Source organism: Malus domestica, chromosome 17, assembly GCF_042453785.1.
Source record: "Malus domestica chromosome 17, GDT2T_hap1".
NCBI classification, from domain to species: Eukaryota; Viridiplantae; Streptophyta; class Magnoliopsida; order Rosales; family Rosaceae; genus Malus; species Malus domestica.
In genome coordinates, this window is record NC_091677.1 from 29,767,743 (window position 1) to 29,784,132 (window position 16,390).

A 16,390-nucleotide genomic window follows, 5' to 3' on the forward strand; every position below is an offset into this window, starting at 1 on the left:
TAAGCACTCTTAACAATTAAGGTGTATTAGATTTTGGTCCTTACAACACATGATTAATGGACACCTTTGTGGGGAAAAAAGAGTGGCTATGAGTTCCTTATTCTAATGAGACATACAAGGGTATATCAAAGAAGAAACGAACTCCAAACAATCAAATTGACAAAGACAAACTAATACGAGTGCAAAACCTCATGGTTCATTGTGAAAAAATTGAAGCCTTGTCATCCATTTTGAAATTGACTCCAAAGATATGGTTTCTAAAATCTCTCCAGTTTGAAATTGACTTTTTTACAAAAAACATTTGTAGTAAAAGCGTTTTTGCTAAAAGTACTTATTAAACATTTTATCCTCTTGAAGAAGCATTTTAAAAAAGTTTTTCTATGACTCAAAATCACTTAAAACTATATTGATATGTTTTTTCTAGGTTTCTGGGTTGAATCACAAGTTCCATCGCTTTTCCAAAACTTGGATTTCTGGGTTTTTTTGGTTTTATACATGAGATTTTTTCTATGACATAGAATAAGAGCAGGTTATTTTCAAATACAATCGAAAAAATATAAAACTAGTTTAATTGTTTACTTCTTTTTAACTGGGAAGATGATTCCTTTCTGGCCTCTGTTCATTTTTTCTAGGTAAGGGATAACCATAATTTAACTAGCTAGGAAGCTGATCACTTTGTGCAATTCATTTAAATTTTCCGCAGAACATTCGGAAAATCATAATGGCCAGTGTCCACGAAGCATGAACATGAGGTTTGTATTTGTAAAATCTAAAAAGTAAATACTGATTTACTTTTATCTATGTACTAATTAAAAGGAAATTGGAGGATACAAGTCTTTGAGCCACTATCTTCTACATACAACTATGGCCTTGCGCATCGTACAAGCAGAACTAGGCCATCTATGTTTTGTTCTGTAACTGCAATTGGTACTTTGTTGAGCAGTATTTGAGTTCTCATGATCGTCATCCGTTCTTTCTACAGCATGATAAGCGGAAAAAAGAAGAATAGAAGAAGAGATTGATACCACATTGTTTGCTCGTAGAATTCTTCAGTTTTTTTTGGCGATTGTTGATTTTAACACAAGAAGGGAAAGGAAAACAAAATTTACTACAAAACCTTATATGCTTGATATTAATGGTTTTTTTGTTGTTGTTTTGTTTTTGTTCTGTTATGATAGGCATAGGGCTAACTAAACTTGTAGCCAAACACTATTTTAACGCCATAAGGGATTTTTAGTATTTTTTTTACCACTTATTTCACATCTGGGTGGGTTTTCTTGTCATGGAGGGAGTTTGTGAAATGATTTTGAAACGTCAGGGGTTGTTTGTGTTACTTTCAAAACATGATGGGGTTTTCTGAAAACCCGAGAAATCTCAAGGAGTGTATATGTAATTAACTCATCTTTCATTTTTCATATAACCATATATAACCCACATGCTGCAAACTTTTCTCCAACATTTCCAAATCACTGTCGTAGAGTATTTGATTTTCTTATTGAAAGTTAGAGACACCTTATTGCACATTTACATGTCTCAATGAGTAACTCAATGATCCAAGCGATACACATAAGAAGCTATGGTGCAGAATATACGAAACAAGTCTCTTTCTTATATTTATATTTGATTAATCTTATAATTAGTGGTTTGTGATCCCTGTAATTAGTTTTAGGACACACATCCAACACAGGACATGTCATTTGTTTATAGTACAAGGGTAAAAACCATAGGTCCTCCATATATAAACAGACAATTAATCAACTAAGACAATTTAAACATTCAATAGAGGGCTTATCAATCAAGCTCAATTACCTTGATCCATCTAAGCAGCAAATTGAGTACCTCTGTGCAACCTGCGATTTCTTCTCATCAACACTCAGTTCATTCATCACAAGCTCAACAATTTATCAACGCGAACTCATCTTGTGGCACTGAGATTCTTCATATAAACAATGAATGATAATGAAATGCAACTATATAGATTTAGATTAAAATTAATTTCTTCAAGACACATTCAATCTTCAAGAAACCAATATTAAATCCACTCATACAATGTATGTGAATGGTTGATTTGATATTAACTTTTGAAATAAATAAAAAATTAAAAAAAAAAGAAAAAAGAAAAAAGTGTTTTCCAAATGAATGTTTCAGTTCAAAACCATTCTTCTCGAAAAACCATGATAGATTCAAGATAATAATTAAGAACTATAAGGTATGAAATACATATCATGACAGATTCAAAACTACAACCGAAAACCCTTGTTTATTTAAATCGATATACACACTAGCATGAAGATTTTGATGTTATTAGCTGTATTAAGTGTTAGTATTGTTATCGAGATTCTCTCGACTTCACAACTCTCTCCATAATCTCCTAAATTGCGACAAGAATAAAAGTGGTGTTGGACATGTCTTGCTGTGCACTTCAAGTCGTTTAATTGTAATTGAACTTTTTATGTACTGATGTATTCTATATATTGTGTAATTGGGAATGAAATAATAAAAGGGAAAATATATTTATTAATGGCATCAGAAACTGAAAATTAACCTGAAGTAGTCCAGAGTCGAGCAGACCTTCAAAGTCGAGCAAGCTTCTGCACACACACTGTCCTAAATACAACCTTTTGTCAAAACGTATAAGAAAATTGTTGTAAGGCTGTGTAAGATCTAACTAAACCATTTGTTCCTTCTTGGTGGTAATATTCTTCAACTTCACTCTTTTACCTGCTCCAGACTCCACCACCAAATTGACCACCCAATCCCCCAAATCTTCCCACTACAAAATCATAATTAGAGGGAGAGAAAAACAGCAGAGAAAACTATATATAAAGAGAGGCAAATTGAACTCATTACAAAAGACATCACACGTAATTATGAACAACAAGGATATCCCATTTCAGTTATAATGGGGTTAATCACTAGATATGAAATAAGTCTATTAGGGTTTAGAGTTTGTACTGGAAAACGAAGAGAGTCACTGAGTCAGCAAAAGCGGAGGAGCAATGCTTCAAAGTTCCCTCCGGCAACCAACATTCCCATACGTACTCGACGTCGATCGTTCATAGTACTGATATATATGGAATGTTGGAAGCCCTTGAGGGGAATTGAAACCTTCTCCAAAACTCAATCTCATCAAACTCGACTAAGTTCCAGTTGACACCAACCTTCACTGCATGGGTTTATATAGAATACTGAGAAGTTTGAAGTTGCTTTTGAAAATATAAAAGCTGATAAACGAATCCGATCTTTAACGAATATTAATTTATACCTAGGTATCTTTGTAAACCCTAAACCAAATATAAAAGAAAACATGCATAAAAATTTAAACCTTTGACTTTGCGACAGATCATGGATACCGACTTCCTTTTAATCAGTGTAGCCAAAGTTCTGTGTTTGGAGAATAAAGATCGACTTATTCCCTCTCCCAAGGGTCAAGGTAATTTTATTTGATTTATTTTTCATTTTTTGTACACACGCACACATAGGAAATTTTTACTGTTTACATTTTTCATGTGGATCAATTGAAGTGGTGAAATAAATCTCAAAATTTAAACTTATTCAGTGGTAATAAGTAAGGTGGTGAGCATTACCACCACTTGAGGGTGGTGAGCAAAAATGCACCAATATAATTAGGGTGGTGCTATCCATACTTCTTTTCACCTTTCATACATCCTTCTCAATTTTTCTATCGGAATGAATGAATTGAACAGGACTAAAAAACAAAATTAACAAGGAATGTGTGAAAGTTAAAAGTGGGTGTGTGGATAGCATCACCGTTTAATTATTCAAGAACTTATGTTTTCAAATTTTAGATACTTGAAAGACACAATAAAAGAGAGCATTGCGGCTTTCTCATCCACTTAAGGGCTTCACCAATAAGAGATGCAAAATGCCTTTCTTTGTTGAAAAATTCTCCAATGGCAAAATACAAGTTATTCATCTTCGACGAAATATGTAAATATAAACCTAAATTTATATCCAGCATAACATTTGAGAAACCATCAGAAGTGTTTGTTTTACTTTCAAAATCTGAGGGGGTTCTATGAAAACCTGAGAAACCTCAGGGGATGTACGCATAATTAACCCGACTATGTTTGATATATTAGAACACGTACAATATGAAACTTAATATAAGGACATGACATAATCCTGCTCGAATTTCTCTCCAAACTATATAGTCCTCAAAACATATGCACACGTTCTTGAAGTGTAGTTGTCCTCTAAAATAGTTGTAATATCAAACTTGTCATTTTTATATAGTTACTGCTCATGGCGAGGAATGAAATGAAATGAAAAGGAGGTCAAACGTTAGAAATAACCTCGAACATAAGGCATATAACTTATTTTGAATGAAAAACTTAACGGAGTTAGAATGAGATAACAAAATTAAGGATTTCTAAAAGTTGATATGACAAATTGCTTAAAATTTTAGTTTATTTATGACAAATTGAAAAATTTCTAAGTTCATTTAACATTTCAAAAAGATGTATAAGCTAATATATGACATTTCATAAAAAAAAAAAAAAAATCTTTTTAGTTTAGTTAATGCATATAATTTTGAAGTATTGGATGATACAATGTGAGACACATAAATATAATCTCTTGTATTTTATTGCAAAGAAAGTTAAGGTGAAGAGCCGAAGCTTTATTTACCAAAGTTAAACTTAAAGGTGAAGATTTTTTTCTTAAACTTTTATTTTTGGTCACGATTTATGCATGCAACTTGATCAAGTTTGTAGAAAGGGTAATGCTAAAGAGACTAAATTTGCAAACTAAATGATGTGTTACCAATAGGAATAAGCACGTTTATCAACGTTTAAATAATAAACAAACCATCAACTTCCATATTCTTTAGTTTTCAAAATTTAGTTTACAAATTTAGTTTTCTTAGTATTATTCTTGCAGAAAGGCAGGAAGTAGTGAAGTGAGAAACCCAGTGGCCAGCATGCACCTGCTGCAGTAAAACATGGCAAGCATGCACCTGCCGCAGTAAAACTTGCTATCTAAAAACTGTAAGTCATGCTTTACCCTGATAGGATACGGATGAAAAAAATAAATAGATAAAAACATGAATCCTTAAAATTTGCAGAAATATAGGTGGATGATTGGAAGGGCATTAGAGATGAAAGAAACTTATCGAATCTAATGAGTTATCGGAATAAATAAGTTTTCTTAATGAGTAACCACACAATTATTTTCGTTTCTTCTTCAGCACAGCTTGAATATAATGAATTATCGAATCCAATCCGAGACACCCGATATATCCACAAGGGTCCTATGGTGTCCCACCCCCTTTATATCCAAATGGTATTCATTCGACTGGTGAAGAGAAGATAATCGAATGCACTAAATCTCGTAAAGTACAAAGTTTTGATTTGATATGAAATTAGTTCACCTTTTGCAGCTTCTAATTCTATATGCAGGCCAGTTGTAGAGCAGCATGTGACTGTAAACCATAAAGTGGGGATCCATAGAGAGATTTGAGATATATAACAATTTGGAATACATTGTGCTGATAACGTTTGAAAAATGAAATAATTGATTTCTAGAGATGATTTATGGTATTGAAAAATTGACGGTTATGATAAAAAATATTGCTTTTACGATAATTCGTATTGTTAGTTTGTTTGATTTATATGGATGATTAAAAGTCTTCAAGTTCACTGAATGTTTCTAAATGATCTTTAATAATCATTAAGAGAATCAATTGTTTCGATTATGATACGGTAAAATGAGGTCACAGTATCATTTAAGGATTTCTCTTTACATGTAAGGAGACATGTAGTATCTCTAGTTAAATCATTGTGTTCATGGTGGCATACACTTAGGTTGAAAAATGATTCTTCTAGTGTTCTAGCTTGTCTCCGTTTCGGATGACTTTATTCCTCCATGATTAATTGGTACGCAATAGTTCCGCCAAGATGAGCTTTGCCTTCCTCAACATTAGTGTGACATGACTCCCTCCGCAGGTGGTTATTGTTTCTTTGCCTTCCAATTTTCTTGGCTTGCCATGTTACGAACTTTTAAATTAGTGTGAATCTCGACTTAGCCTCACTCTTTTCCCCAACATTTTTTTTTAAAAGCCAACTTTCTAGTGGTTTAAAATACGTTGGCTACAGAGTCAACTTGCAACTGGTCATAAAGCCAATTTTGTATGAAGCATTTACTTAATTATGCTCCACTTGCAGATTCAACCACACCATATAGCACATCTCAAACTACTCAAAAAGATTGCAAACTTTGGGAAGACCAATTTAGTATTGCAAACTTGGAGGATAGCAGAGAGCATCTCAAACTACTAAAAAAGATTGCAAACTTTGGGAAGACCAATTTAGTATTGCAAGCTTGGAGGTGGGTTGTCTGACATCCTATTTTCATACTCTTTAGATTCTCTTTTATTTGTGTGGTCACAGTTAGGCCACATCAACATTTTATATATTTTTTTTATAAAAATAATAAAACAAAAAGTAATAGGAATATAAAATGTTGACGTGGCTTAACCGTGACTATACAAAATAGGAGGGGATGAGAATATGGAAATAGGAGGGCTGACAATCCACATCCTGCAAACTTTGAGTAGCGGATTATACATCAAATGGCCCAGCTGATTAGACATGTTCAGCTATAATTTGTTTAATTAATGTCATTCATTAGTACTTGGACCAAGGGATTTAGTACAGATCAACAGTAATTTGAGACTTATCTGAATAAAAAGAAAGTGGTTACCACTATTGTCAATAAATTTGTAAAAAAATCATAAGTATTGAACAAACCAGTATAAAAAAACAGACGGGTCTATATGGGTGAAATGATGGATTATGATCAACGGGTGCCCATCTATACTCTATAATCTATATATCACCCTTATCATTATCACACAAGCAGAAACATCATCACTCACCACTATAATTAAAGCATATCTACACTTAAATAGACCTGCATTTAACTAAATGGGTACCCATTAATTATCCGCATGTGATCAGTTTAACAATCTTTCTGAACATAATAAATATTGCACAAATAGCATCAAAATTTTATTACTCCATGATCTCATAACAAACAGTACGTGAATAAATTGTTTAAATCACATTTCTAAGCCTTTGTTATGAGTGTATTACACCAGTCCAGTACAAACTTAACAACTACTATCAGTGTGTGTAACCCAGAATAAAAGGGTTGAAAGAATCAAGTGTGGCTAATGCTACGAAACTAACTACTCATCAATGGATTGTGTAAAAAAAATAAGTGAGAGCTGACTCTCCATGCCGTTACGGGAAGACTGATAAAAAATGTCTTGGACCTGAAACAGTAGAGCAGAGCAGTAGAGATGTTATAAAAACATCCAACCTTTCGTTACAATTCATCTTCTATAACATGTTTACCCCTACGAACATGTCATCTAACCTTTAGTTAAAAATATCACATTTCAAGATGTTAATCAAAGGACATATGCAGCTTTCCTCAAACAACTTCTTTTATATGCATAATCTAAAAGAAAAAGTAATGTCTTAGTTAATTTATGATTCGTTTCAGTGTAATTCTAACTAATGACTTTGTACCTTCACTTACAAGATAAACAAATAAATATCACCAAATATACACATGTAAAATAAATTCTGTGAAGAAGATTGTACCTCATGATAAAATGACAAGCCCTAGATACACCGATGTAGAAAAAAATATAAACGATACCAATCCCTTGCATATAAAGATTATTATGTTACGAAAAACGTCAAGTTTTAATCATCAGTACAATTACGTTTTTTTACCATTACATCTAAAATCTTAAATAAGGAATTTCAAGTTTTAATCATCAGTATGCATATAAGACTTACCAAATCACTCCCCATCCAACCCCATTACAGGGGCAGGGGCAAACTTCTGCAAACTTCTCAGCGTCACTGGAGTTGACTCTTATAGATGTTAAATCATCATATATATCTGCGACAATTACAGTCACGCGATATAAAATCAGTGATTCAAATGTTCAGAATAGCTGATATATATATATATATATATATATGTATATATATGTTAACAAGAATCACTGAGAATTACCATAAACTGAAAACAAACTGTTCATCACACCTGCAATTTGAAAAGCAAAATATAAGAAACTTTTCATTTCGCAATTTGCACACAAGAGATGTAGCAATGCAAGACTAAGCGCTTCATCTCAGAAAGTAAAGATTTGAAAAGATAAGAATGTACCGATGAAGAGAATAACGTAGCGAAGAACACGGACTTTCGTAAATTCTTGCAGAACCCATATTATAGCAAGGAATACAATAAATCTTGAAAGACTCATCAACAAGGATCGGTAATGTATGGAAGTATGTGAATAATATAAAACTAAGACGTATTGCACGCATGCGAAGATACTCACCAATACAAAGTCCTCGAAGTGTCCACTGTATAAAACATTAGAATTTTTTGAACGCAAGAGTGAAGAAATTAAGATCCTGAAAGTTCTAACACAAAAATATGAGAATGGAGCTAAAACATTATTGTCTGCATATGTTTACTGCTCTCTTACATGTTTTTGCCATAAAAAGCACGACTAGCAGGGCAACGCCAAAACAACCAGCAGCAATTCGAGCAGTTAGGCGATTTGTGGATGCGAGTATTAAAGCCATTCCCCAAAATGATGAACCTAGATCTGGAGGCAGAAAGAAATACGAAACCATGAGAACCAAGATCTGGATACAAGTCATGACTAGTTAGTTTAACACAAAAGCCAATTTTAAATAAGACCGTAAGAAAAATACATATTTTTGAAGCCAACATGGTTTGCATATAACACCGGAATGCATGAAATATGAAACCATGAGAAACAGTCCTACTTTAGCATCAGATGCCATGTTCAGTGCCAGCACACACAATCTGCTCGTTTCATGAACTGAGACACATCTTAGACAATTGTATATTGAAGATGAAGCATAACAAACTGAGGATGGAAAATAGTTTCTGAACGACAAATGCAAGTGTGAGAAAGTGAGAAACTTAATATGAGGAACTATGTATGCTCAAATCCAGTAAGACACTAGTATTCATGTTTACAACTTCTAAAATTGCATTTCAAAGTTTAAGCCCATAATTAATGTCTCGTGAAGTACAAAAATAATGATACATTGCAATGAAAAGTAAAGTTTAGGGACAAAGGTGTAGTACATCCTGCAGGCAAGATCAACCAATATATACCACCACGTGTTTGTGTCACCCCACCCTCATCTGCGTGAACCTGGGTACCCTCCACCTACAAATCAATTCAAACTATGAGACCCATCAGTGACATACAACTGCCCTAGAAGCTAAGGGCATTTAATGTAGTGGTATGTGATAGCAAGTTTGCAAAATGTGTTGTACTGTATATCAGCCTTCTAAACAGAAGCACTTAGTAAACTATGCTTAACATTCACCATCAGAAAGCTTCAACTATTGCAAGTTTGGACATTTAGAAAACCTAGGAACCTATGAGATGCCAAGGAATAGGAAATATACAGGAAAATTTAAAAGAAATTAATAAAACAAACACATAAATAATACAATCCATAATTATGATGATGAGAAAGCTTTTCTAGAAAAGTAAAATGCGAGTCATTGATCAACCTTCTAAAGAGAAAATATTGTAAGAGAAGCAAGGAATAAGTTTTTCAGCTAAGGATCTTTTCAATCCCAGGATGAATTAAGGACTTGATGAATCAGAATTCGGTGTACTCGTGATCAAGTGTTTAAACTCAAACTCATGCAACAAGAGAGGTGAATTCTTACATAACAAGCAAACGACTTTGAAAACAACAGACCAAGTTTGAAAACTTTAATATTAACTTGTAAGAAATATGACGCGAAGATGTTTGTAAACAGGAAACAATTAGGGAATACGGTGGCCTATGGTGCCAACCTTAATTAATACTTTGTTTGAAAAACCTAGTAGTTCTAAAACCAATATTTGTGAAGATCAAGATAAGTGCAAGAGCTCTGGTAACAGCGAATGACTGAAAACTTTGCAAGCATGAAGACTATGAAAGCTTTGAACTTCACAAGGATTGTCTGAAATGATATCTTTGAATGCAGTTTTAGCTGAGAAGCTCTGTTAAATCAAAATGACCAACAACATTGTCTAACAATTTGTGGGATTATGATCATATTTGACCTTCCTTGGGCTCTTACAACCATCCCCAAACTCGTTCGTTGCCCTATTGTTTTCAAATTATACCTTCCTTCTGCTCATGTCTCTCATCAAGACTTTGTTATCATGGTTCTACACACATCTTGGATTAGCTTCCTATGAGCGAATTCAACCCAATGAGAAAACAGGGCACACTAAAATACAGAGAGAACAAGAAAATACGTTGGTTTAGACATATTTACTTGGATAAGTATACATATCTACTTAAGGATATCCTAAACAAAGTACTTCAAATTGTTATATGGTGTAGATAATTCCACATCAGAAATTTAAAACCTAGCATAGCAATATATAAGATGTTTAGCCTCTCAAAACATTGCCAATTGGTTTGGGTTGAACGCTCTAAATTTTATCACAGCCCAGAGCATCAGTGATCAAAGGCTGTGGTAATGATAAAAAGTGATAATTTTTATGAAGAGGACAAGGACTGGTCAGAGAATTACAAGATCTGAGTTCTAAACTAATGGTTATCATAGTTGACTTTACTCCGTGAGAGTAGGTACTCCGAAACTGCATAAAGAAATTCAGTGAAACGAACACTAAATAACAGAAGTCCTGGTACATTGAACCACCGGTCATTCAATCAAACAACAGAAGGCCTGATACACTGAATCACATAAAGAAATTTAGTGAGGAAATATCACCGAGGCCAAAGAAAAAGAACACTAAATTTTACTCAATCGTCCAAACTTTGTCCCTTGCTTCTCTACAAAGCAGGGTCATACAGAAGATTAGTTCCACTCAAAGTCAGTGACACTGAGACTTTCGTTCTAATGGACTCCACAAATAAACACCAAAAAATGATTTCCCTTGGATCCTTGACTAAGATACTGGCAGCACAACATGATACTGTGTCTGTTAAAGATCCTTATTACCTAGCTTGAAGTTGTTAACAAGTGAATCGATTACATTTATTATTTTGTGAACTTGTGTATAGAGTCTATCACCAAGAAAGCAATATTTTGGAAGAACTGGAGTCCTTGAAAATAGAAATTTATACAAGAAAACAGTTATTCTTTTCTCTTTGGATCTGACCACATCATTTAAGAAGCAAAAAAATAGAAAACATTAATCAGCTTCTCCTTACCTTGCCATATGTGAGTATGCAAGCAATTGCACGGCTTGTTTCATGCAAGAAGACCGTGACGAGCTTAAAAGGCGTGAGTAGTACTGTCCTCCAAAGCTTTAACAGTAAGAAAAAACTTTTTGATCAAAAGGCTAACTGGATCAAGTAAGTGCTAAACCAATAAGGAGATTGATTAAAAATAAGTAAAAAATAACGCAGGATATATTTAGCCAAATAAACATGGCCCTCTAGAAATCATGTAAGATTAGCCAAATAAATTCTAAGTTATTTTGCTATATTCATATCCATCCCCATTCTCATCAAATCTCTTCGCACAACCTCAAACAGCACTATGAGCTTTCCCAACTCCTCTAGGTGCATTGCCAATGGTCTTATCAACGGATTCCCTAGTTACACATGACCGACTGCATTGCCAATGCTCAAATCTCATCTTGGTTGCATGTCTTCATCTTTCCCTGGTTGCTAATTCCTCATTCACACATTGATTCTAATATCATATACACACATGTCCACTCTTGTTTGATGACCATTTAAAGATAAAAATCACGCAAAAATGTCATTTCCAAAGTGACATTTCGTTTGGAAGGAAAAGAAAAGAACAAATCTTATGAAAAGTCTTACTTTGGAAGCTAAAACAAGTTCTAACCCCATTCCGAAAGTCTATCCACCACATAGCTTCATGTATTATTAAGTTGGTAAGCATAACTTCTCCACAACAATCATTAACCAAGAAAATTCCAGTGGAAAATAAAAACGGGGTTTCAGAAATCAACCTTGTTTGTCCAAAACCATTAAAAACCAACAAGAAGTTGAATATAACAAACTGTTAAGAAAAAAAATCAAACGGACAGTAATATATTGGGCCTTAAATTTTTCCATTTCTAAAATCCCAATTCAATTATCTGGTCAACAAGTGGACTATAACCCCTTTAAGTTTCAAGCTGAAGAAACCATAACAAAAACACCGGAAAGACCACTCTTGAGCTTTCTTTCAACAATTTACAGTTTACTTTCCCGGGAAACAAACAGTTTATGTGAATTGAAAAAATAAAGAGAGAGTAAGGCATACGCGAGGATGACAACTGTGAAGATTCCAATAGTCGCCAGGAAGACGACCTGGTCATGCTTGCAACAGCTTTTCAGCTCCCAATTCGGCATTCTTCAAACCCAAGAAACCTGAGAGAGATAGAGAAAGAGCAGGAAAGGCACAGAAAAGTGGTGGTTCTATTGTCTCTTCACTTTCTTCTTTTATTGGTCAAATATTTAAATAGATACAGTTGGTATTTTCTCATTGAAAGAACGTAATGGTAGTAGCGCGTTTACAGCAGTTTTTGAACTTTGAGATCAATCTAACTGTATCTAGGCTCACTAACTTAAATATCCGTTTCACACTAAAAAATAATGGGATTGCTGGATTTTTAGAAACTGCTTAAAAAATTCAACAATTCAAAGAAGGCTACCGAACATTTTACCAAGCAGGCAGCCCTCCTTTTTTTTTTTTTTTTTCGTCGATGGTGTCCAAACAAAAACATGTCATGATTTTTATACGCCAAAAAATTAGAAAATCCCAAAGAGACGGAGAATCCATCTTCTTGAACGCGTGAGCCATGGACGACGAGTTTGTTGTTTGCCGATTAAAAGAGACTGAATGCGTGAATGTTTCTTTAAAATAATAGATAAATAAATAAAGAGGATTATTATTGGTACTCCAATAGGATACAATAAGATAATTTATGCTTATAAATTTATTTATCGTTTAATTAATCTAAAGACTCATATGAAAAATAACCTCACAAGTCCTCTAAATGAGAACTTTAGGTGAGCGTTGTTGTTTTGTAAAAGCATTTTTATTGTTTAATGTTGTAACAATTTCTTTTCTTTTCTTACTTTTCTAGTTTCCTTTGGAGGGAAGACAAGACAAGGTCAGACTGACTTTTTTTTTTTTGAACAAAAAAAAAAAAAAAAAAACAGACCAGCTAATGATATTGTCGTTTAGAGAGAGTTGTCTCTTACACACACGCATGAAGGATGTTAGTAGATAGAAAGATTGAACAAATTGAGTAAAGAAAGACCAAATCTCACCAAAGGGTTGAAGGGGCCAATAACATGACAAAAATCCAACATTGTCGTATAAAATAAGATGGGGTACTTTAAATGCCCCCTTTGAGATTGAATTGTTATAGATTTTACAACCATTTTAAATTTCAAACCAAATAAGTTTTTGAACCTTATAAAAAAAGAAAAAATTAGAAAAATAATCAAATTTTAGACTCCATATAGATTTATAGTAATCATTTTAATTTTATAATAATCAAAACACAACCTATATATGGTACAATTTCAATCTCCCGTACGTTTACCTTGGGCTGCGCTTTCATTGTTCAATCACCCATCAATTTTAGAACTTTATTGGAAGTACCAAGATGCCTACCAATTTAATCTTGAAGACTCTGTCTACTTTTGTTAATGGAAAAATTAGTATCCGGTCCCTAGTTCTTACTGTTCATTGACTAAGACCTTATTAGTTCTCAAATTTTGATTCAAGTCCCTAGCATTAATGTGATAATAAATTTACATGTTTATTATATAATTTTTTAATATAAAAATTAGTAATTAATTTAGGGTTTAATACTCACACCTCTATTAAACTTCTAATTAATTTTCAATTCAAACATTTCCAAAATAATAAAAAATTAAATTAAGTTTGTACCTATTAGTTTTTTTATATATATAAAAAGATTCTCAATTTTTTAATCTTAAATGTACCCATTCATATAATTTTTCAATTTTTTTAATCTTAAATGTACCCATTCTCAAATATATCAATTTGTTATATGTAAAATGTACCCTTTTTTTAATATAAAATCCTTTCAAATTTTTTAATCCATATTTAAACTTATATGGGTACATTCTTTTTCGTTGATTTGAGAATGTATCCATGTTTTGGTACAATAACTTTTTTTGTTAATTTTGGTTAATGTACCCATACATATATGTACACACACACACACACATAATATAATAGAGAGTATAATTTATATTTTATTATTTTTAATCCCATAAATTATGGGTTTTATTTAAAATCTCATTAATATAAACAATTACAAATTTCAATTTTTAATTTTTAATTTAAAGAATATAGTAACTTACATTATTACATTAATGTCAGGGACCTCAATCAAAAACTAAAAACTAACAAGGTTTCAATCAAAGAATATTGATAGCTAGGAACCGCATCCTAAGTGTCCCTTTGTTAATTGATATACATACCGATCTCAGTAATTGATATGAAAGGTACGTAATATATGTGGGATTTGAAGAGGACAATGACATAACATAAATTGTACTATATTCTGTGAACTTGGTTCAACATAAAGGGTGTATAGAATTGTTAATACTTCTAATGATTAAACTATCATGTTTCAATGGTTTGGAACAACTCTTAGTTCCTAACTTTTGTATCTCAAATTGTTACATAGTGCCACATATATATGTTTAACGTTTCTTGTTTTCACATGGTTGAACCATTATGCATATATCTTCCATTAATCACTATGCATTGCAAGTACGTGAGGGGGACTTATATCATATAATTGACCTAAATGCAAAGACATGCACATGCAAAAGGTTTGATCTTGATCAACTTCCATGTGTCCATGAAACTGTTGCATGTCGAATTTGCTACACATCATTATACAATATGTGCTCCCAATTCTACACAATCAATGCAATTGTGCTAGCGAATGCGAAGCCCATTTGGCCGATTGGAAACAAGAGTGAATGGAGTGTGCTTGAAAAGGTGCATAATAGAGTGTGTTACCCACAATTAGACAAGTTGTATTTGGAAGATGCAAGACAAACAGAATCCCATCTCAGGGGGAGGAAATGATGGTGAAGAAATGCAGTCGATGTGGTGGAACATGCCACACTCGCCAAATTTGCAAGAATCCAAGTGGACTCCATTCCAGCGCATGATCGTGAATGTTTTTCTTCGGAATTTATTACTTTATTTGCTTTTATATCATTCGAGTTTAAGAACAAAAGATGCAAAGAGTTTATATGATATGTTTGCTGGTTTAACATACGACTTTCCAAGGTTTGTGTTTTGTAGTTATTCATGCAGTAGTGTTCAAAGATATATTACTTAAAGGGGCTTTTGATTTTTTTTTTTTTTTTTTTTTTTAATTTATGCTTTCATTTTGGTTTAAAGGTTGCAGACATCAAAATGTGTAGTTAAAGGTTGCAGATATCTAAAGATAGTTTAAAGGTTACATACAATAATGTGGGGATTAGGAAAACTCTTTCCATCTATTATAAGTTATGTTCTGGTTGTTGTGAGACCCTAAAATTAAGGGTATATTAGTATTTTTACATTAAAATTTTGGTTATAATTATCATAAATTAAAATGGTGGTTATGAGGCATAATTTAGTTCTTTTCAATTTCTTGCCCAAGGTTGGGTAGATGGGCATGGGGAGATTAACGTGGGTAAGGCTGGAGGGAGGAAGCTGTACTCACTGCTCAACGATAGTGTTGCAAGGTTCTTGTTTGTTTTGAAAAACACAGGGACTGTATATGTAGGAAGTGTAGATGGATGGAAATACTTAACAAGTTTATGAGAAATCTGAGTTGCTACAGCAAAGCTCTTGTATTACTTCTTATTGTAACCCTCTTGATACAAAATGATATGCCAAAGGCTATATATATAGTGAATACAAAGTACTAGAGAGTTCTAACTAGAGAGTTCTTCCTAGATAACTTAACAGACATAGGCTAGGAACAATGACTCTAGAATAATTGTTCTTGGGAATGTCTAGAGTCTTAACATTTAGGATAGTGCATTAATTCCAACACTCCCCCTTAATGCACTTTGTTCACAACTCCAATGAACTCTGAGGTAGCAAAACTTTTCTTTCAGAAGTGCCTTGGTGAGTAAGTCCGTTAGCTGCTCATCCGTTCGACAATATTCAAGCTGAATTTCTTTCTTCTTAAAAGCTTCTCTAACAAAATGGTATTTGATTGCAATGTGCTTGGTACGATCATGTTAACTGGATTTTTGCCAATTGCAATGGTTGACTTGTTGTCACAGTACACTACAATGCCTCATTCTTGATTTTT

At 33.2% G+C, this 16,390-nt stretch overlaps 1 long non-coding RNA gene across 2 annotated transcripts; it reads right to left on the reverse strand.

The window, feature by feature from the left end:
- Positions 1–7,009: 7,009 nt before the first annotated feature.
- On the reverse strand, positions 7,010–11,409 carry LOC139193883 (uncharacterized). 2 transcript variants are annotated; one of them, XR_011578413.1, is made up of 6 exons: positions 11,274–11,409; positions 9,169–9,253; positions 8,384–8,656; positions 8,056–8,085; positions 7,833–7,938; positions 7,010–7,297 (listed from the first exon to the last, which is right to left on the reverse strand). It is a non-coding gene; the product is annotated as an uncharacterized lncRNA (long non-coding RNA). The 2 variants fall into 2 exon arrangements; XR_011578412.1 differs by having other exon boundaries at positions 8,056–8,656.
- Between the last annotated feature and the right edge of the window lie 4,981 nt (positions 11,410–16,390).